Here is a 23202-nt window from a genome sequence, read left to right as displayed (position 1 = left end):
TTGATGTTTCCCATCCTCCCTTCTGTTATACCAGATGGTGTATGTTCCAGTCTTTTTATTATCCTTCCCTGACCACGACACTTTGCTCAGTCCAGAGATCTTCATACTGCATCCCCTGAGTGTTCTCATCAGCAGCTCTGTCCTGCTCATTGCATCTTGATGTTTCAAGCATCTTGCACTAATGACCCTCCTCTTCCCCCATCCTTTGCATTGATATTTTTCACAGAATTTGTTCCCATAGGTCAGGCCACTGGTATCTGTTAGCACATGTGCTTTAACCATCACATATCCTAAGTGACCTCTGAGTCTGTATAAATGTTGGCAGCACATAGGCTGGTTTTATTCTTCTGTATTACAGCTTCCTAAATTCTTCAGGATAATTTCAGACTGTAGTAACCACTTTCTTTTCTTTTTCTTCCCCTCCCCCCCCCCTCCTTTTTTCTTTCCCCCATGGAGAACATTACAGAAGTTGATCTGCTTTACATTATCTGCAATTATGTTGTTGCTGGATAGGATGACATAATAACATAAGCATCAGTCAGAAGAACTGTACTTCCTAGATGTACAGATTTGATTCATGGCTTTGTCTTTCTGAGGTGTTTACTCTGAGAAACAAGTGCCATGTTTGTGCTGTAAAAGGGGAAACAAGGAGCAGAAATTTCCAGGCAGAGGCCCTAGCAGAATATGGCATATTACATAGGATGTGTTTTCTGTGGCATTCAGGGTAAACAGTGCAAGACAGGCTCAGTCTTGTGCTCAGTGAAGTTTGTAAGTTGTCTCTGCAGGTACCCAAATCCTCCCTGCTCTTATCCTTCTGTATCAAAATAGAGACATTTTATGTTCTTTCTACTGTAACAGACTGAAAAAAAAAATTAATCTCCTTTCCTGGAGTGCTATGGCACAACAGCACTGTTTGAACCTAAGATGTGTATATACTCTACAATTCACAGCTGGAATCAACGGAGTAACCTCTCCATCTCTCCTGCACCCCCATAACATTGAGTATATGAGGCCAGCTTGACTTCAGAGCCTCTTACAGCACCAGTAGAGTACTCACCTGCAGCAAATCCCAGGCTGAGTAGTTACAACTTCAACTCAGCCAGCCTTTGGGTAGAGAAACGCAATCTCCCTAGACTGCCCGGCTCTCCAGGCTGCCGTTCCGCTCTCGCTGGGCACATGCTCACTTAATACAATTTGTAGCAAATGTAATAGATGTGGGGAGTTGAAAGAGAGGCTGAGTATCTAAATTGCAAAGACCACAAATCAGTCACTGAGTGGATAGATATGCTAAGTGAACACCATTTTTTCTGGAGTATCTGACAGAACTGGAAATCACAATGCAGAGTGATTTTATCATGGAGGATTTTCAATTTGTTGTTTGGAAAGATGGGTCAGTAAGCATCCTCTTTATCCCTAATGACCAAAGAATGTAAATAATCTTGTTGTAACCATTTTTCTTGTACGCTTTCTATCTGTATGAGGTATATTGCCTTCTAGGTATTTTTTTTTTCCCATCAAGAAAGCATAAGGGCTTTTCTTTTTTTTTGTCCTCCTGTTAAAAGAGGCACTGCAGACTAATAGCTCCTTCCGTCATCAAAGGGGTTGATGCAGCTAACATTTTAAGTGGTATTGTCTGCCAGTAATACTTAATCCTATTGTCGAAGACTGCAGTGCACAGGGAATGTGTTTTCCTTGGAAAGGTAGGCTGTAGGGAAATGTAATGACTATTCAACTCTTAAGCCAAAGCAGAGACTGTAATCTAGGGTCATAAGGATTGTACCAGCTATTTATTCTAAACAAAAGCCTAAACCCTTCTGCTTCATTCTGTTTCATAACTATGAATAAAAATGATCAGCAACTCCAGTGATTTATATCATACTCTTTTTCTTGTGTACTGCCATTTTGGAAATATAGCTCCTCACCTTTGTTCCTCTACTATTCTTTTGGCCAGTGGTGAAAGAGGTCTTGAAGCATTTATTGCACTCCAATACAGAATTATATGTTCAGAGAAGAAAAAAATGTGGTCTATGTAACTCTAATGTGGTAGAACAATTGCTAGGATTTTACAAATAGAAGGGACCTTTGCAATCTAATGGCCTGTGTAACATCACTCAAGTAACTTCCTTGAAAGCCTTCTTGAAGTCCAACAGTTGTGATTTACTTTCCAATGCCTTTTATGACTTTGTTGACATGACTTTTATTTAAAAGTTTCTGGTGATGGAGCATCTATTGCAACCTTTAATTGGTTGTCTTCCCTGTAAAGAAAAAAAAAAATAAGAAGTGCCCCATATTCTGGACCTTAATTTGTCTAATTTGAACTTCAAGCCATTGAATCTTGTTAAGCCTTTGTCAGCTAGATTGAAGAGTCATCAATTATCAATTTTCATTCCCTTTGATAATAGACACTTATAGACTAATAAATTATCCTTTAACCTTTTCTTCATTAAGCTAATAGATTGAGCACCAGGAGTCTCTCACTTCAAGGCATATTTTCCATTTTTTTTATTCCTTTTGTGTTACTCTGAATTCTTTGCAATTTTTCAACATCCTTCTGCAGTATAAGCACTGAGTGTGTATCTACAATAGGTCTTGCACTATAATCAAGGATACAGTTGTGTTGCTTTTCTCTATACCTTCTTGAAGTTTTTATGTTTATCTAGCAACAGATCACTGTAACTATCAGATTTTTTCCAGCAAAGGCCCTCACAAATGATTATTTACAGTGACTTCTAAGTACCAATTATGAAGACAGAATCATTTCCATCAATTCAGTTTTGTTTCTGGCTATATGACCTGACATTTTATCAGGTTGAAATGTGCACTGTGTGCTCAGCAAAGCAGAGAGATTACCAAGTAGATGAACTCTGAATTGTGTGTTTGTTAATTTGTTTGAATCATATGACTAGGTGTTTGGTCCCTGAATAGGTAAGGCAAAGAGAGATCTGTTGTCAGCCTGGGAGAATTATATAGCTGAAAGATCTAGGCTGGGATCAGTCCAAGTGAATAACAGAAAGATAACAGAAGGGTGTTAATTTGCCATTTTGGTTATAGTGGTGTGAAAAGTAGGAATGAATTGTTAAATTGTGGTCAGATCATGCTTCTGATAGAGGCTCCTGATTTCAAAACTCAAGGCAATTGAGCAAGCTTATGACAAGCCCTCTAGCTGTCCCATTCCCTGGTGTGGAGAATGGGAAAATTCTGCAAGGGATGGCTGGACAACATGATACTGGGCTGGTTTACTGAAAACAAAGCTTTAATCTTCAGTTGAAAATTGGCCCAAGTTGCTGGTGTTTAATGCCAATACGTTCTAGTTCTGATGGTGTGAGTGTTCAGTATTAACTCTGAGGCCACAATGAAGAAATTAGAAAAGGCTGGGGGGAAAGACAGTCAAGTGTTAAGTCATAGGAAACTGGAACTGAAGTGGTTAGGGAAGTGTCTTTATAGCAGCAGGCTTATGTTTCATGGAAAACTGGTCATCTTAGAAGAGAAAAGGTAATGTGTTGTATTTTGTTTATTTTAATGATCTTATTCATATTGCGGATTACATTATTTAGCTACTCAGTAGAAGCATAACAGAATTGACATTGTGAAGGACCTAGAACTTCAATATCGTCCTTCAAAGATACTGAAATAAAATGGACTCAACTGTCCTGGTAGCAGAATACTTCAAATGCAGTTTATATGGAATCTTTTTTTCCTTGCATGAACCTTAAACTCTAGAAGTAAAATCTCTCATTACTGGACTGGAAAATTATCTGCAAATCTGTGGCAAAAATATTGAAACTAGAATTAAAAAGAAATATGTGGGGTAGGGAGCAGAACACACTAATCTGGTGTTTATTGTTTTGTAGGAGAAGAGATCCATTAATGTTACTAATTTTACTTTTTTTTTTTTCTTTTTTTTAATCAAGGCTGTGGCCAATATTTCATAGAATCATAGAACAGGTTGAGTTGAAAAGAACCTTAAGTTCTCATCTAGTTCTTACCCCCTGCATAGGCACAGATGCCCATGATACTAGATCATGTCACCCAAGGCTCTGTCCAGCCTGACCTTGAACACAGCCAGGGATGGAGCATTTTCTGCTTCATTGGGCAGCCTGTTCCAGTGCCTCACCACCCTCACAACCCAGAACTTTTTCCTTATATCCAGCTTGAACTTCCCCTGTATAAGTACCATCAAGCTAAACACTTAAGCACACAATATTTTGAGGTTACAGTGGAGATTTTCTAATTTTTCATAGCATTATAGCATGAGTAGATGTCCTATAGCATGGGTAGATGTCCAGTTTTCATCTGGGATAGAGTTAATTTTCTTCCTATTAGCTGGTATAGTGCTGTGTTTTGGATTTAGAATGCAAATAATGTTGATAACACACTGATGGTGGAGTTGTTGCTGAGCAGTTCTTACACTAAGTCAGGGACTTTGTAGCTGGGCTATTCCCTCCTTCATTCCACTGGAGGTAAGTAAGTGACTTGCTCTGTATTGTTTAGCTGCCTGAAGGTTAAACCATGACAACAGAAAAAACTAGAGCATATCAGCTCCACAAACTCACCGCTTAAGTTTCAACAGAAATGTTTGAAGTTCAAATAATGTTTAATGAAAGAAAAAAAAAAAAACAACCTAAATGTGCTCAAGAAACTTAAGCATTAAAGAGAAAAATTAATGCAAAACAACCTTGCCAAAATAGCCAAGATATATTAAATAATAAAGCCAGGATTCATTATTCCATTCAACCTAGGTTTAATAATGACTGAGATATGGTTCTGCAGCAGCTGAGTGAGGGAAAAGCCACTTGCACCAATATATGGTGGTGGAAATGTATATTTAAATTGAACCCGCACAGTTGTTCATAACAATAACAGCCTCCAGGACAACACATTTGGAGGATAAAAGTAAAGAAGTCCAAGCTTATTATTTCAAAAAAACCCCAAGCATAAATAAATAAAGAGCAAACAGTGATTTAAATCAATAAAACTGGCCAAAAATAATCTTGTATTTCAGGAGTAGATTGGAATAACAAGGAGATACTTCAGCAAGTGCCAGTGAATTTCTGCTTCTCCAGATCCTTCTAGTTCTTCTGTTTATTCCGCTTTTAAACAATGTTTAATGCATATGTATTCCATAAAGCTTGGAAGCTTGCCTTTAGGAGCAATAGGGCATCAGGTCAGTATCATTTCAAAATAATGGACTAGTTTTGGGCTCTGACTATGAGGAATGTATGGATATACTGGAGTGAGTCCAGAGAAGGGCCACAGAGATGACTGAAGGGACTGGAGCATCCCTTGTATGAGGAGAGGCTGAGAGAGCGGGGACTGTCCTAAAGAAGGCTCGGGGACAGTCTTATTTATGTGTATCAACATCAAATGGGGAGAAGTAAAGAAATCAGAACCAGGCTTTAGTGATGATTACAATGGGCACAAATTGAAACAAGAAACATTCTGTTTAAATGTTAGGAAAAGCACTTTTTTTTTTTTCCCTTTTTTTTTCCTCTCCCCCCTCTGAGGTGATAGCAGTTCAAAACCTGACTGTACATGGTCCTGAGCATCCTGCTGCAGCTGATCCTGCTTTGAGCAGGTGCAGTGGGCTACACTGTCTCCAGACACACCTTATGTTAATGTTAACAGATTTTTCACCCCAAGAATGATGGAGTTCAGCAGAAATTCATTATAAGTATTAGCTTATTCTTTAGGGCAATGCTGTCTTTTTTATTATTAACAAAAAAATATTTGAGAAGGCAGTTCGCATTGTTAGTTCTATAGTGAAGATAACTCAACAGTCTCAAGTGGAGCATAAAACTTGTGATGTATTTACTGTGCATCCTTTGGGCTGGATGCCCAGGACCTTGCTTGCACCCCCCATCATTCTCTATGAAAATGGGGATATACAGTTGCACAGAGATATATCGGGTCTTCCATGGGTGTTAGCTCCTTACACAAAAAAGTAGGCACTAATACATTATAACTGCATACAAACCCCAGGCCTCCATATTTTAAAAGAAGGATTTTTTTATCCCATCAACTTGTTCTGGGACTTTTTCACAAGGTGAGAGAAATCCTTGCAGTTTCTTATACAGCCTATATCAGTTGTAGGCTTTGGGAAGTGTGGGACTACACTGGGGCCACTGCTGTAGTGTGTCTGGTGAGGGAGAGAGGGAAATTACTATTTAATTTATTTGTTTGAATGCTATGATGCTGAACAGCCCAGTTAACCTGTAGAAAGGTCAGTGAGTAAAGTAGCGGATGCACCTTCATTCACAGTGTGAAACCTTCAGCCATCTCTGCACATGTGCCCACAGGAAGCAGGCACTGCTTCCCTTCCCATTCTAAGGCTGCACCTAAAGATCCATCTGAGCCTGAAGGAGACAGGCCAGGGGTAAACACAATTCAAGTAACTTCTATGCAAGTTTAAATAATTCCTGCAGGAAAGCAGTGGTGTTATCTAGATGAGGAAGGCCAGTTTATATAATGAGTTGCATATATTTGTGCTGACCGTGACGAATCAAAGAAGCAAATTAGGACTGAAACATGTAATCCAAACCAGTCATGATTTTCTCCTGTGTTTTGTGGAGCCTATGTCTCCCTCCAGAGTTTAAAGATAGGAAAGATGGTGTTGGTGTTAACATATGTCGAGCAGAATGTGTGGACACTTGGAATACCCCATGCCAAATTCATGAACATTTTGCTATCTTCTTTGGGAAGAATCCATAAAACACCAGGCCAGCATGTTCTGAAAGTTCTGAAAAAGTTATTAAAAAATGGAAATGTATGCTGAATGTATTGGAAAACTGCCTTTCTGAGCACATATATTCTATCAAAGGGAACAAATGTATTGAAACATAAGGCTGTCACATCTGTGAATAAAAGATCCAAACACCTCTGAACCTTGCTTCCCTTTGGTTTCAACTACTATCTGAATGGAAATTTTTTTAGGGTGTAATGGTTTGGCACAGTTGCAGAGCACAAGACAAAGGAACAGGAGATAAACCCTGATTTATTGTGTAATGTTGACCAAGACTGTTGCAGCCCTGTTTTACCCACGTCATCTTCTGCTGCACTGCCTTTATAGGCATATATTATGTGAATAGATAACTACAATATTCAGAGATAATAAACTAAATTCTGGAAGTTGTTTTCTGACAGAGATAATAAACTAAATTCTGAAAGTTTTCTGTTATCATAAATTTAAAAGTTTCATAATAACTTTATTCTCTTTTATTCAAGATCCACAAATCTCTAAATTGCAGTCAGTGAGAAAACCTGCCTCCTTCTAAATGGTCAGATGCTTGTACACAGAATGTGTTGAGGAGATGTCAGCTTCTTTCTCTTTTGATTTTTCATTGCCAGTGTTAAAAGCAACAAACTCATAAGGAGAGACTTATCTAGGAAAACCATCCAAGCTGGAGCACTTCAGCAGCCTGTGCATATTACTATGTGCTGAAAGTCACAGCAAGCTTCATTCAGATCTTCCTGTTGCTAGAAATTGAGGATAAATTAATTAGATGTGCAGCTTATGGTGATTAACTGTGAGGTGGCAAGAGAGTTGCAGTGATTTCCACTGTGTGATACAGATGTACAGTTCATTTGCTGACCACCAAAGAGCCTGCTTGCTTCACTTCTCCTTAGGAACAGCATACTGAAATTTCCAGGTTGGGCTAAGATGGCCTCCAGGTGACTTAATTGGATCAGCAAGGAGCTCAGCTGTGCCAGGGATAGAGGAAACAATGAGGGGTTCATCCCTTGGTTGTGTATTGTCACTGAGTCTTGAATGCAGAGGATGCCCTTAAAGTCAGCCTAGAGCGCTTGTCACAGACCACAGTAGTGTCTGGAAAAATATTTTTCCAGGATCCTTGTACAAGTCGTGTGGTTGACTGAGTTGTCTTTGACTGAGTTGTTTTCAAAAAGCATTTTTGAGACCTTTGAATATCAGGTTTGTAACTATCCACCAATAAACAAGGAACCCACAGTCTCAGAGTTACTAAGGGTGATCTGCTGGCTGTGATACCGGGTGTAGTAATGATGGGTCTCAGTCATGCTGCCCAGTTTCAGTTGTTCGAAGTTTCCTGAGATGGGCTAAGAAGGCTTTCATTTGTTAGCTTACAAGAGTAATTCACATAGCATTTTTTTCCTGAGTTTGCCTTTTCATGTGTAATCTGGATAGGGGCTATCGTTTTTCAAGATGTGGTTTATTTCCCACAACCATCAGGGCTATAATATATTTAAAACGATGAAATAAAAATGGAACCTTAGTGGGTTGGGGTGAGTTTCTTGATTTTAGACATTGGATTTGCAAGAAATGCACATGGATCTTGTACTGAAAAGTCTGGCAACACAGATGATGTCTGCTGACCAACTGCAAGGGACCAACCTGGTACAGCAGCCTGTGTATCACATTGCTGTGGAACATCCTTTAAGTCTCTCTTTTTCTAGAGGCTATGCCGGGAGCCAGCGAGCTTGCTTGTGGGAGCCTGAGCAGATAAGTCACATTTGAAACCTGACAGTGTTGCCACTCCCCATGGCAGACTGAATCCAATTGCATTCCTAAGGCCACAGCTGTAAAGCAAGTTTGTGGTTTTATTTTTGTTCTTTTAAAGCCGTATTTTTAGTGCTCCCTATAATAAATCTTCATGTTTTGATTATCTGTAAAAAGACAGTGACTAGAGACAGAACACAGCGCTACCAAAATAAACTCGCTTAATGCACGATGGTCCTGCCACAAGCACGGACTCCCCTCTTTGCCTGAACTTAATCTCATTTGAAGTGGTGTAGGGAGAAACATGGGCAGAAGGGAAGAGTCCTGTCCCAATGAAAAGAAAGTAAAATTAAAAAGAGAGAGCACAAATAGATACTGGCAAAACGTGTGCTGAGGGTTGCCTAGCAATTCTGCGGGCTGTTTGTGCAGTTTGGGGGACCCGCTCTGAATTAGCATGAAGGAGAAGGCAGAGCCAGTGACACCAAGCTCGTCAACGTGGCAAGTTGGCCACTGTTGCCTGAGACTGGAAGTAGCAATTTACTTGCATTGGAAATGAGTCACTGGGAGCCAACAGCATCCAGACGCGGCCATGCGGCAGGGGCCTGCGGTGCGATGGGGCCAGCTGGAGGGCCATGGTGACTAATGCCACTTCTCAGCACATGCTGGCCAGCTCGGATCATCCTGGGAGTGGTGCAGGGATGCAGGCGTCTCAGGGATCCCAACCCATGCCTGTGAAGGGAGGAAGAGCGGTCTCCTGGCTCCCATCCTATGTGAGATCCCACCAAGGGCTGGGTGGTGGGTTCAGAAACCCTTGAGGATGTCATCATGAGCGCGGCCAGGCTCAGGGCCGTCTGCTGGTTTCTCAAATAGCAGTTCATTATGGGTGTCTATGCCCTACTTGGTGCATTATAATTCTTTTTTTAGAGTGCATTTGGTGATGCTGGCAAGTATTTTGGTTAAGAAGAAAGTGGTTTTGATCTCCAAATGTCTTTGTTTAAGGCTGCATTTCTGAAAGCGCTTAGTAAACTTTGCAGAAAGCAGCGACGTTTGAAATGTTCAGTACCAAAGTGAAGTTCAGTGTTTTTTTAGAAAGACTATTCAAGCATTTTCCTTTAAAAGTAGTTTCTTGTATCTAGTAGATTTCACTTCATCTTTTTTCAGTGACTGTGCTTGCATTTGTCAAGTTCAGGCCTTGGCTCAGACAATATTTAATCCTAAATTCTAGTTTTGTGTCTTCTTCCTGTGTTATTTGAATATCGCTTTCAGTGTAAAGCTCAGGTTTATGAAATTCAGTTCAATGATTTTTTGTGTTTCGTATCAAATGGTGAGGAAGAGGCTGAGGCCAGAGAAGAATGCTTCTGTTTTTTTTCCTGGGGAGGTGGAAAAGGTGTATTTGGAAGTTCCATGTTTTTTCTTTATTAGCTTTTTACTTAATGAGACAGTGAGTGCATTTCTGCTTTGAACAACCAGATGTTTTTTACCCATTGAAAAGTAGAATCATGTTCTTTTCTCCCATACCTAGCTCTAGCAAGTTTCTATTTTTTCAAAGCCCTAACTTCCCAGGAACTCCTAGATATATATATCTAGTTCATAATCTCTGCATTAACCAGGATTTCTATTAAACTGTAAGTAAGGTACTTACTTTAGAAATATGTGTTCAAAGAAACCACTAAAGTTCATGGCTCTATCAATACGTACTTATCTCCTAATGGTATACACGTTTAATATATATGTAAATAAAAGTTATTAGCAGAGATTGCATGTTTGGCTATAATGGTGGGTACTGGAAGATTACCCTGGGGATCTTTTAAACTCTTTGTTTTATTCCACATAAGAATGATAAGATTTTTATTGCATTAAATTTAGCTTTATTTAAATTATCTTGATATGTACCCAGAAAGTGTCTATTTAAAGGAAAATGTGTATCTGATTTCAGAGACTCTGAATAGATACTTCTATACTTCTCTTTGGCCACAAGGGAATATGACAGGAACATTTTATTTCAGTGTTACTTTAATTAAGTAGGAGCTGATATGGAAAGTGTGTAGTGCCCTGCAATTTGATACGGACATTTTCTAACCTTCGAAACAAACTGTGGAAAGTTCTCTGTGTGTATCAGTTCCTAGGGTGAGCTACAGTGGATGCTTTTGGGGTTTGTCTTCTATTTCTGGTGTCCTGGCAGTATTTTTCCTTATCAAATCCATAAATTATGTTGTATCTATTTGTGTTCTTTCTTTGAGTCAGTCAAGGTTGTGGGTTTGGGGTGTTTTTTCCTTTTTTCATTAGCTGTTATACAATGTCACTTACATTCATGGCATTTGTATTCCTAGAATAATTTGTGTGACATTTCTCCATGCTCAACACCTGCAAAAAATGGAATTTATGACTTTACTTTGCATACACCATACCTGCATCGTGGTTTTACCTTCAGTAATGTAAGTAATCTCATCTCAGACACAGAGGGGACGAGCAAATCAAAGAAGTATTGTAGGACTGCGTATGGAGAGTGTTTTAAGGTCTATTTTGGATGTACTGGTGCAATGGCTGTTTTGGTACCGTGGTAAAGCATAACTGACTGTCTCCTTCAGCTTTTGCATTATCCATGGCTTCCCTTCAGAAGCTGAGTGTACACAAAAGCCAGAGTTTCAGGGTTAAGTGGCTTAAGGAGGATCTTTCACAGAAACCTTGTCTGAAGTTCTCTGCGCTCTGGACTATTGGGAGTATTTTCCAAAACCTTAAGAAAACTGAAACCCATGGAATGGTGTGGGTTAAAATGTCTGTTTTGACAGTACTAGATTTTTTTTGGCTGGTTTTAGTTTTTATGTTTTCTGGGTCAGGTAGATGAGGCAAAAACATGCTCACATTGCAGGGAGTGACAACTCAGATATGTTGGTGAGAAATGTATAAGGAAAGCCTGTCAAGGAAAGGATGCAGTGGGAACTGTGTGCTGCGCAGATGTGGTGTATGAATACCACATCTTTCTTTCCTTAAAGGAAACCAAACAAATAAAACACAGGAAATTCAGGCTTCAGCTGTACCATCCTTATGCTCAGCCTGGAGGAAGATGCTCTGCAATCCTCAGGCCATTTGGATAAGGCCGACTGGGTTGAATCCTCCTGGGCTGAATATTGAGTCCAAGAGCACGAATAGGAGAACATAAGAGCAAGCTCTGTGCCACATGTTCTAACCTATGCACAGCAATTAGGTGGCATGTACATGTCCCGTCAATGGGAACTGCCTCTTCCATGGCAGGGGAAGGAACGTGCTGGGATCGATCACAAAATAAAGAGCTGGTTTAGAGCCATCACTGCTTTACAGCAGCAGCAGCTGCCGTTTGCTGCAGTGAAGGGTAGGTGAATGCCATGGGGATTTGTGTGTATTGTGAGACGGCAGAACATAGCCAGTCGTCTTTCCCCTACCTCAGCGTGTTTCTTATCCACGCGGCAAGAGTTTGTTCAAACTCATCATTCTTTTGTCAGCACCTATGTTTCTGTTGCATTAATGAAATGAAGCTGGAAATTAATGTGTCTGTATTGCTAGAGAGCTGCTGGCTCTTTTCTTACAGAAAATTGTGCCCTAAAAAAAAGCCAAAAACAAACTGTGAGGAGAAATAAAGACATCAAGTTTTATAAACAGCATTGAAAGCCATATCTTGAAACTCTACCAACAATACTGCTGTCATGAGAAATTTTAGCTCTTTCCATTGTCAAGTTTGCTAAATTTAAGTGGGGTGATGAGGTTCCTCTTCTTCATTCAAAGCTTTTGGGCAGGAGTTTCAGCTAATATAAATGTCTCTCATGGGCCAGATTAAGTCTCAGTATCTAATCTAACTTGAACACTGAAGTGACTTGGATTTTTTCCCTATCTTTATTTTTCTTGTAAATTTTCTTCTAATTTTCTTTCAAATCTGCTGTCTTTGGGAACTTTTTGGTCACAGAAAATAGTTTTATGCATAAATACATCATTCTAAGAATTCAAAGTTTGTTGTCAAACTGACTTAGAAAGAAGAATAATCATTCCAAAATATGCTTCAGAGTGAAAATAGCAAAAGGATCCCTACCAGTTGATATGGGAACATTAAAAATTGTCATTTTTCTTGGAACAATGTAAAATTAACCAATACAATTATTAATACAATTCAAATAATATAAAATTGAAGTTAAATGAACTGTTAATCAAAGTGAAATGTTTTAACCTTAATGAAAAGGTTTTGACATTGGCAAAATAAATATGTTGATACTGCTGGCATAAGTAGGAATTAGATCTTCTTTGTGGAGTTTTATATTAGAAAATTTAGAGATGTCATTAAAGTTATAATGGTGGGCTCTTCTTCTTTTCCTTTTCCTTTTCCTTTTCCATTTCCTTTTCCTTTTTCTTTTTCCTTTTTCCTTTTCTTTTTTTCTTTTTCTTTTTCTCTTTTTATTTTTTCCTTTTTCTTTCTCTTTCTTTCTCTTTTTCTCTTTCTCTTTTTCTTCACCCCTCCCCCCCCCCCCAGTAGAATGTTCTGATGGAAATCTGTTTTTCTTTCATGCACTAGTTCAGTTTGGAAAATACATAATGCCAATGCATCATTTTAGTGCTAGCTTCAGTCACTCACTGAATTCTTCTCAGCCTACTTACAGCATGCCCCTGTTGAGATCAAGGCTTGGGGTTTAGCTGTCCAGGGTTGGGTTTTAGCAGTCAAGCAGTCAGATTTGGCTATTTATTTAGTGGCTAAATCAAGAATCCCAAACTGTCTGGATGTCTGGAAACTCGGTAAGTCACAGAAAATGATGCCTCATTGCAGATGAAACATAAATGACCCTACCAGCTATGTGTGCTCCTTGGTTCAGGTACTAAGGTGGGACTCATTCAAACAAACCTTTCACTGCCTTGTTTGTCTCAGCAGAGTGAGCCAGTGGTGGTCCAAGGTACATCAATGTTCCCTGTAAAAATCAGTGAATTAATTTCTGGTTTTGTTGTGTAGCAGCACAAACCTTATTTCTTCCAATTGCTGGTGTATCTACACCATACAACTGGGAGAAGACTGTGGCTTTCTTTGTGGATGGTATAAAGTACGGATGCCTACGTGGATGTGCCTTTTCTGGTTTGGTATTACCAAATTAAGTGTCAGTTTGTGAAATATTTACTCTATCTGCAGAGCAGATGGAGTGGAAATGCTCATGTGAGTAAATATTTGCCATATATGGACTGCACAATCTGGCTGCATCCTTGCTTATACTCTATAATTTATGCTTTTTAAACAGCAATGAATAAACCTCAAAAGATGCAGAGGTTCATTTGGATTCTCATAAACACCAAAAGCTTGGATGCTTTCCTCTGCCTTGTGAGGCTATACAATTTCTATGAGAAATTTGGTGAAAGCACTTTCTGTAGCAATGTAGTTCATACTTTCAGTTCTCCTTCTGTCTAGGTGCAGAAAAAGTAGGATAACTGCTAGGTAACAGGGAACATCCACTGCGTATGTTTAGACCCTAATACTTAGCTCCATTAAGATTTGGGTCAAGTATGATGTTCAAGACAGGCAGTCTCATTTTTAACTAAAAAATCTGTCCTGCTTTGGGTGGGTTTTTGTTTTGGTTTAAAAGCCTAATTCTGTTCAAGACTCCATATAAGAGAAGTTGCATTTGGCTACTATCATTTGAATATGTCTGAGGAAATACCTATAAACTAATTTACCATCTCTTCTGTTAGATAAGGAAAATTTCAAAACACACTAACCAAGTGAAAGAGGAGAGAAACAGGAAAGTTGTTTGGGTTTTTTTAATTATACTTTAAAATTATTTTATTCTGAAGATTTATTGAAAGGAGAAGAAAACCCCCTAAAGTTCTGAAGGAATATTAACATAACATGCCTGTAACTCAAGCTGTGTTTAATGAGAGGTGCTGTTTTTTTCTGCCATGAGGGCTACAGTCCAATGAGTGATAGCTATGAAAGAGGTCACATACATATTCATCAAATTCGACATGCACATGTAAACTGGTTTTAATAGGCCATGACAGCAGAAGTTGTGTCAGGCAAATAGCTGCACATGTGCTCTTTCCCTCGACTGGCATATTTAGCCATTATCACTCTGGTATCCATGGATGAAATATTAGCTTGTTAACTTAAGACCATCAGTTGTTGCTGATGCTTAGTGGCAACCAAAAAAGCACAGATTCCCTCTGCAACTTTATTATGCTAGAGCTAGGATTGAATTATTCCAACTTCATTGTAATATTTCCCTTTCCTTCCCTTATTTATTACGGAGGATATTTGTAAGTGATAAATTGGAATGCAGCTACAATATAAATAAAGGGACTATTGATTCAAAAATACTCCAAGGATCAGATCCTGTTATTTCCATGAATTTCTTGCACTGTGCCTCTGATTGTACATTCAGAAGGGACAATGTTGCTACAGCATTAATTTTTCCATGGGCACATAGCAGCATGTGTATTGACAGACACACAAAAAATAAACCAAAGGGAAATACACTCCTTCAGAATCCTCAGCGCAGCAAAGGGTAAATACTGTGCTCCGCCACCTGTAAATCATCAAATCCACTGGATCTTGCTGGGTTGTTTTGCCTAAGGTGTGACAGTTGGGTTGATAGTTAACCTCTTTTTGCTACTCTCTTCTAGGACTAGGGAAAAGTAATACTAAGCCATTCCTTTTCTTCTAAAGGAATAACATCTTCCTGCATTAGGAAAGAAAGTGGAGAATGGCAACTACATAGAGAAAAACAGCTTCCTTAGACAACAGATTTGCACTATAAGAAGTAAAGTTCACTGTGTTGTGGTGTTTTCCCCAGAGAGATCTTTTAAAGGCAGCAAATTCTGGCTGTTGTGTGGGACTGGGCTATGGTAGTGTGTTTGAGGTGGTTGTCTGGATTGCCATAGCAGGAAATGTACCTTTGTGTGGTACAAGATGGATGCACTGTTCATAGACCTAACTTACTGCTATTCATATGTTAAGAAACCTGAAGTGAACTTGAACAAGGTGAAAAACCTAAAAAAAGAAAAAACCTGTTTGCATTCTAATGATGTATGCTGAGGTGCGAATGCTTTGCTTTTCCAAAGTGGTTCCCTTGCATTCCTTGAAGAGCTTTTGCAGATACTGAGAGCTAGTGAAAGCAGATGTCAAGCTTGGCCAAATTGTGGTGTCCTTGATTGTAATTTAAAAGTAATAAAACAAGTCAACACTGAGGCAAGTCATCTCAGTAAAGAAGGAAATAATTCCCTCTGTAAACAAGTCCCTCCCCTTCCATGTCAGCCAAGACTTAGCTGTCCAGGTGACAAAGACGAAGCTTTTAGTTGTACACATAAGATGTGGAAGGCAAGCTTTGAACTGTGTCTCTCCAAGCCTGTTGGCTCTTGACATGGTGGAGGAAAGCTGGTAGGAAGCTTAAAATAGTTTTTTAGATTTTTTTTTCTGCACAAGGATAATAACTGTCTCCCTGGAGACAGTACTTGCAAGCTCCTGGTGCATGCTCATATTTTGGTTGCAGTCCCTCCTGTACATGGCCCATCCCTTAAAAAGCTCTTTATGCCAGGTCTGTTATGAAGTTGGCCAAAGGTAGCTTTATTCCATCTGAGAGTTACTGCCCTCCCTGGAGGGAATAGTCATGTAGCAAACTACAGCTGCAATGAGTAACGGCCAAAGAGTCTTTTCTGGTGATGTTTATTTTAAGCAAGCACACCTTGTCTCTGTGATTTCAGACTCCCACACAGCTGGGAATGCCATGGCCAGTTGAGAAATCTGTACAGCTACACTCCTGGGGCAGATACTTCCATGAGATACTGAGATCTCCTTTGCATGTCTTGTACAGCCTCTGTTTTGTGTGAGAACAAAGATGGATAACAGCACACTATTAACCGTGCCAGGTGCAAGGAGAGGGAGGTTCAAAGAGGAATACCTGAGGAAAAGTGCTGTGTTTTAGTTCTGAGGGAGGCTATCTGCTTTTGCAGAAGGTGACAAATTTTGAGACAGTCTTCTATAACAGTTTGAGTCTCTGTCTTCTGAATTTGATAGTACCTGGTTCAGAAGGAAGATCAAGCCACAGCAGGATAATGGCCACTCTTTGAAGGTTAGACTTGCTCTAGTCAAGTAGAGGTAGGAATAGCTTTATAGCCTGAAACAGCAGGTGTTATGCTCTGGCCAAAATGTTTCTTAGCATTGACTGTTGCTACTCCAGGCAGTTTTGTTATCCAGATAAACAGACAGTGATTCCTGCCAGTCGTCTTCATCTCTGAGCTTCTTCCCTGCAGAGCTGGAGATGCAAGATCTTGGTGTACAGGTCAGTGGAAGGTGGGAGTTTTTTGAGTCTGTAATCTTTGAGACTGCAACTTCCTGCTCAGCTCTATAGGGAGAGTCAAACACAAGGGGTCATGTGGGAGGCACTTAGGTGCTGCTGTGCTTTAAATGAGTATAATTTAGGAGCAGAGACATCGAGAATTGACATGAATTAATCTTTTACTGTTGCTCTATTTTGTATTTGTTAATGCAGCGAGTCTGGTTTCAAATGTTTTGAAAGAAGACCTGAGATTGCTCCAGCTTTAACTGTGCAAGAAGAAGCCTATCCTATAAAAAGACTTTTATCTTTTTATTAAAAAATGCACTAAGTCGTGGGAAAATATTCAAAATGAGGAATGATCTGATAAAAAACATGAGAGGCTTGGCTTTGGCACGTATGAACTTTTCTGAAAGAGAAGGGATGTGTTTGTATATTTCTTATCAAACAGCTCCAGATTTATTTATATCAATCATTCCTGTAACATGACATGTGAAATTAGCATTATTATTTAACTTCACATTACAAGCAACATTGGTTTTGATCTTGTCTAGATGGAGGGGATGGTTTCCAAAAGTATTCTGCAAGAAATGGGAGGATGGGCTGTTCTTTTATGATGCAGAGTATAGTTCTTGGTTCATCCAGGTTTAGGAGCACAGTTTTTCATGGAAGCCAGAGGAAAGTTTTCCAAAACTTCCTAGTCATATTAAGAAACCTGTCCTCGAAGCAGGACAGTAGTTTGTTTTAGTCTTTCTCACAGAGCTGCCTTTGAGGTTTTTCTTCGCTTGTCTGACCTCAAATCAACTTTCTGTCTTAAACATGCAATAAACGCTTGAACTACATTCATTCCGAAAGCAAACGCATCTGAGCTTGCAATTGAAGCTATTTTGTTTATTTTCTGACAAGCTGTTTAGCCTCTTTGATTTATTGACATGCTGACTTAATTCATTATTGGTGTATGTAGGGTGCTAGGGGTGTGCTGTATTGGATTTTTCAGCTATGGCCCCAGCATTTGCAACTGGAAGTCTCATTAGGGGATAAGGCAGCAAGAGCTGCTTATATGGTCATTTTTGTGTTTGTTTTCATTGAAATCAAGAAATACAGCAAGTCCATGGTTAATGTTTGTAAATATGCATGTAGTTAAACTTACTCTGAGTCCATGAACCAATGCTCCTTTAGCAATGTCCATGCAGCTTTGCTGCATAATCCCACGTTGTTGGTAGGATGAAGGATCAGAAATGAAACAAACACAAAGTGATAGAAGCCTGCACTTTAAGTGTTGGAGATAGCAGGAATCAGAATTTGTCAAGTAGTCTTGATTAAAGTCCTCTGCTAGCCTGCCTGCAGAGAAAGTTCTAATGCAGTAGCGTATGTCAAAATAATGTGAAACAAAACCTGTTTGTCTTTTCTTTCTCCTTTCCTTTGGATCTCTACTCCTTAATCCTTTAATTAAAAAAAAAAAAATCTTCATCCTAAAGTTTTAGAAAATAACTTCCAAGTGGGGCTTCCTCTCTGTAGCCACCTGCAGTACACATGGCCACAAATGCCAGCCACACTGACCCAAAAAAGCCCATGGCATTCTCTGAGGAATAAACACAAACAGGGAAATGAAGACTCAGGTTTATCTCTCACTACCCTGACCAAAGGGAAAAGCCCTATATATCTGTTCTGTTCACTTTTCTGAGTCAGTAAAATGTTGTTTGGCACGTTGTTCCCTAAAAGTTTAATAGGAGGATTTTTTCCAATGACATAACATGTAAAAGATGGTGTCTTGCATGTATTTTTTGTTTCTTCTCTTCCTTGCTGACTGCTGGGTCACTGTTGTCTGGTTGAACATACACAGCGTGTGCACTATGTGAATTCACACTTCCTTGGCAAAGGCACCTCGTACAGAAAGCTCACTCCATAAATAACTTGGGCTGTGCGTTTATTCTGCTCTGCAATGCTGTAAAAAATAAAAGGCTACCTATCAAAGTTGTTTGTCTAATAATGGAGGAAGGGGACGATATTGTAAACACTGTCCAAATGAATTGTAGTAACCAGAATAAATGGTGGTTGCTGTTACTGAGCACTGGGACTGAATTGAGGCCTTTCCAAATACATCACATGTGACTTTAATCCATTCCAGAGCCCAGGTCTCTTCCAGGCTTGGAAATTTGATGCTCTGAGGTGCTAAGCCCCCTCTATGGATATAGAAATCAATAGGGCAGCAGCCTGCTCAGCACCCCACAAAGGTGATCAATCTCGTATGGGTCTGGTCCTCCAGGCCTGATCCTGCACAGGGTTCCTGTCCGCACTTAATTTTAGGTAGGGATATAGCACCGTTTGCAGAAGGGCCACTCACTTGCTCTAAATCAGCATGGATATTGGGTGTAGAGCATCAGACCGCAGTCTGTGTTCAGTTTTTATGTTGCTGCTTTCTAGGGCACCTTCCTTGTCACAGTCTACTTGAACAAGGCCCCGTTTCTGGTTTTAAAATCAGTGGTTTATCTCCTGTTGAACAGGCATTCTCAGCACTGAACTTGTTAATAATGAGCTGTGCCTAGGGTTTGAAAGAATGTGTTTACAATGTATAAAAGGCACCATAGAGGATAAAGTTAAATTACATCCAGCCCAAACTGATTTTATGTGTAAGTTTAATCCAGCAGGTGCAGAAACAGTAGGGTGGGGAAGGGGTGGAGGAAATAATGAAACAAACCAAAAGTGTTCTCAGCCATCAATATTTGTTGCCTAAAAGGGGATTGGATCTGCTTCAAAGAGCCCTTCAGACACCACCACTTAAGGGTCAGAAAAGGAGCTCTTTTGAGGTGACATTCAAACCTTTAATAGCGGGCAGTCAGTTCTGACAATAATAATTTTCTCTCATTGCAGGCCAGTGCCTTTGCTGCTCACTTACCTGTCCTCGGCAGCCTAGACAGACCAGTAACCTAATCCCATGCATTTTAGGGGTCGGGGGGAGAGGCAGTGCCTGCAGGTCTCCCCAAGCCCATCCGTAATTACACGGTCGGCAGAGGAGTGCCTCAGGTTGCACATTAGGCCTTCGTTGAGGTTAGTAATTATAATATCAGTTTTCTCCAAATAGGTCTGACAGAATGGCACCGGTAGCAGAGGTGACTCAAAGTTTAGTAAGTCTTAGGGAAAGTTTACTGTCTCCTGCTGCTTTCTGTCCCACAAATTTAGCCTAATAACCAGCACTGGCCACAAACAGTAGGAATCCTTTTCAATCACTATTAGCAACACTTCATTTCTGTCATATTTGACCCCTGGCAAGCTGCAGCCCAGCAAAGAGCATTCCCTTCAGAAAGTAACCAGACATCCAGGATTTACTCTGTGACAAATGACATTTTTAAGGGCCTTTAAGAAACACTGAGACAAATTCACAGTAGGACTCTGGAAAGCCCTTTACCAACCATCCACAGGTGACAGGGGATATCATAGCCCTTACCTGGTAGCACCCCATCTTTAGCTATTTCTTCTGTGTGACTTTATGTTTGCTGGTACCTCCAATAGGAAACTGCATCTCCCCTTCAGTGTCCCAAAAGCATGATGAGATTATTTGTGTTACAGACTGGGAAGTTTCCTAACACAAAAATGTCATCCTCTCACCTAGATGTTTGCACTTGCAGCTCTTTCTGAGTAGTTCAGCAACGCTTTTTTTACTGGGAAAAAGTAAAAGAGATCTAAGTCTATGTCTTAATTTCATAAGACATTTTTTAGTTCATCAGGGAACCAAGCCTTATTAAAATTCTGTTGGCCCTAAGAAAGAAGTAATGTTTGAATGTTGAGCTTCATGTAAAGACAGCTGTGCATGTGAGACTATTTCGCAGACACTAGTATCCCTATATTTCACTTTTGTAAGCGTCAAAAATGAGTGCAGTATGAACCCAGAAGAGCAGTTCGGGCAGAAAGTGCAGAATAACTATGTTGGGAAAGAGGAGCAGAATAAATAGGAAATGCACAGACTTATCTTTAGACACTTCCAGCTCAGTAATTTTGAGGTAGATCCTGGTTGCTCAGTTTGATCTGCAGGATAAAGATGAGATTTAAGTGTGGTAAAAGTAATGATATATTAAAAAGGAAGAAAATGTAGCAAGACAGAAAAGCAAGGGCTTTTGATGACACAGGTTTTTACATGCTCTTTCCAGCTGCTCTTCCTTCTTTATTTTCTCACCCTGTGATTTACAGAGGGGTTAAAAACCAGAAAACCAAATTGGCCAATGGTTTGTGGCCATTTAGAAACAGTGATCATCGGGGTCACCCTGGGTACTTGTGCATGTTCATGTTCTCCTTCCTTCCACCGTGATGGTGCTGGCCAGCAGCACACTTGGTGCAGAGAGCTGCCTGGGCATGGCAGCACTGCCCCGACCGGGAGAGCTGCATTGTTGGCCCTTTCACGATATACCTCTGCAACGCTCACAGTTGACATTTGGACATATTTTGGAGGGTGTGTTGCAGCCACACCTAAGCTTGTGCCTGCAGGCCTGTGTGTCTGTGACCTGGGAGCGTTCTTGGGAGCCAGGCTGAGGGCTGCTCTCTCTGCTCAGTGAACGCATCCAGTCATCCCTGCTTTAGTGATCTGTGAGGTGCTTTACTTAGCATCAGGATTCCCACAAGCAAGTTGGGAAGTGCGTTGGTGACTGCAGGCCGAAAGGAGGGCTGAAGATGCATCTTGCTTTTAGATCAAGAGCAAAAGACTTTATTCCAGCCAGTCCTGCATTATTTCCTTGCGCAATGCCGACACACATACTTCTGCGTGCAAAATGAGTGTTTCACCATAGTTTCATAGAATCACAGAATGGTTTGGGTTGGAAGGGAAATAAAAATAATCTGATTCCAACCCCCCTGTCATGGACAGGGACACCTTCCACTAGACCAGGTTGTTCCAAGCCACATCCAACCTGGCTTCTGAGTTTCTGGCTTCTGGATTCAGAGTCTTCTGGACAGTTTCCTGGTAAATGAGTTGTTGGCACAGTCAACTTCCCAGCAGCCCAGCCAGCCTCCCTGAGTAGAGAAAACAGGCTGGGTGCACTCAGGGATAGCACAGAATGACTGAGCTAGCTACCCTTTCAGCTGCGTAATGGAGTTTGCCAGGTACTGGGATTAGGTGAATTAATATCTATGAGTGAAAGAGTTGTGTTTTCCATCATTGATGTAACGAGAAGTGTATGCTAAAAGGTAGCATGTAATGATTACCATTTGGTATAAATACCTGTGAGGGGGTAGAAAAAAACAACCAAACAAAACAAACATGTCAAGAATTGTTGCACATCTGTGTGTATTTGGGGCCTGAAAGCAAGCATTCTCCAGAGTCTTTGATCCACATCTTGGCATTTTGCTGAAGAAGACTAAGCTAGACTGGTCAAAAAAGAGCAGTAAGAAGAGGGACCAGTTACTACTTGCATTGTGCTATGAGAGTTTGTCTCCTAGACCCTGAAATGCTCTTACTATACTGAAAATACACTCTTAATATACAAAATTGAAAGTAGTTTGCAGCCATCAAAATCTCCTTTGAAAATACTTTTAACTTTTAGCTTATCTCCTTTATGCTCCCTGTTAAGGCATACACAGGGAGTAAACAGCACAAGAGAGCTGAAATCCTAAAAGATGCTGGTGGGGTCCGTGGCTCCTGCAGGGGTGGATTAGCCAAGAGAGCCTGGATGAAAGCATATCAGCCTTGCTGTTCAACTCGGGCAAAAATCAGGCCTCTGGGACAAAGTGTGTAACCTATTGCCATTCACTTTACGCCCTGCTCTTCCCACCTTGGCGTCTCTAGGCTGATAGACTTATTTAAACACTAGAAGTTATGCTATTGGGCAACCATCTTGGCCAAGGCAACCATTGCCCCAGCTCAAGTAACCCATAATTGTATTTTGTCTCGTTGGTTTTCAGATGGCTCAGGTTCCTCAGCCATGCAGCCATACAACCTCTCTGGTTGGGGCAAAGGAGGAGAGACCCATGAGGTGTGGGGGGAACACCAGTACATTCAATTATAACTACAGGAGGACCCCACATGTTCTCAGCATCAGCACTATTTTAAAGCCCAGGAGATAACCTGCTCTTCTAGTGCTCATGGAGCCAAAGTCCACTTGCAGGAAAGACAGGTTTTCCTTAATTCCTTCTGATTTTTTCTACTCCTTAATGTCATTAATTGATTTTCTGTCACTGTGGCTAAAGACCTAAATTACCAAGTTCCCTCTGAGCCTGAAGGTACAGGATACTTGTGAAGTCTTGAGGCAATGTAATTAGTGAGCTGTAAGGAGAGGCAGAGCCCAGTTAAAGTATAAGCCACTACAGGAAACATGCAGCAGAGCTGTGCTGATCCTGCAGCATGCGAAGCAGAAAGGCCATTAAAAGAAGTCCAGTCCTGCTGAGGAGGAGAGATATGTCTTGTGCTTAATGCATTGAATGAAGGAATTCCCTCTTTCCCAAGTTCCCTCCCTCAGCCTTGCTGTCTGCCCT

Source organism: Neopsephotus bourkii, unplaced genomic scaffold (genome assembly GCF_033783945.1).
Source record: "Neopsephotus bourkii isolate Nb327-2 ecotype Australia unplaced genomic scaffold, CSIRO-AGI_Nbou_v1 NB_845, whole genome shotgun sequence".
NCBI classification, from domain to species: domain Eukaryota; kingdom Metazoa; phylum Chordata; class Aves; order Psittaciformes; family Psittacidae; genus Neopsephotus; species Neopsephotus bourkii.
Note: the sequence above shows the minus strand (reverse complement) of the source record.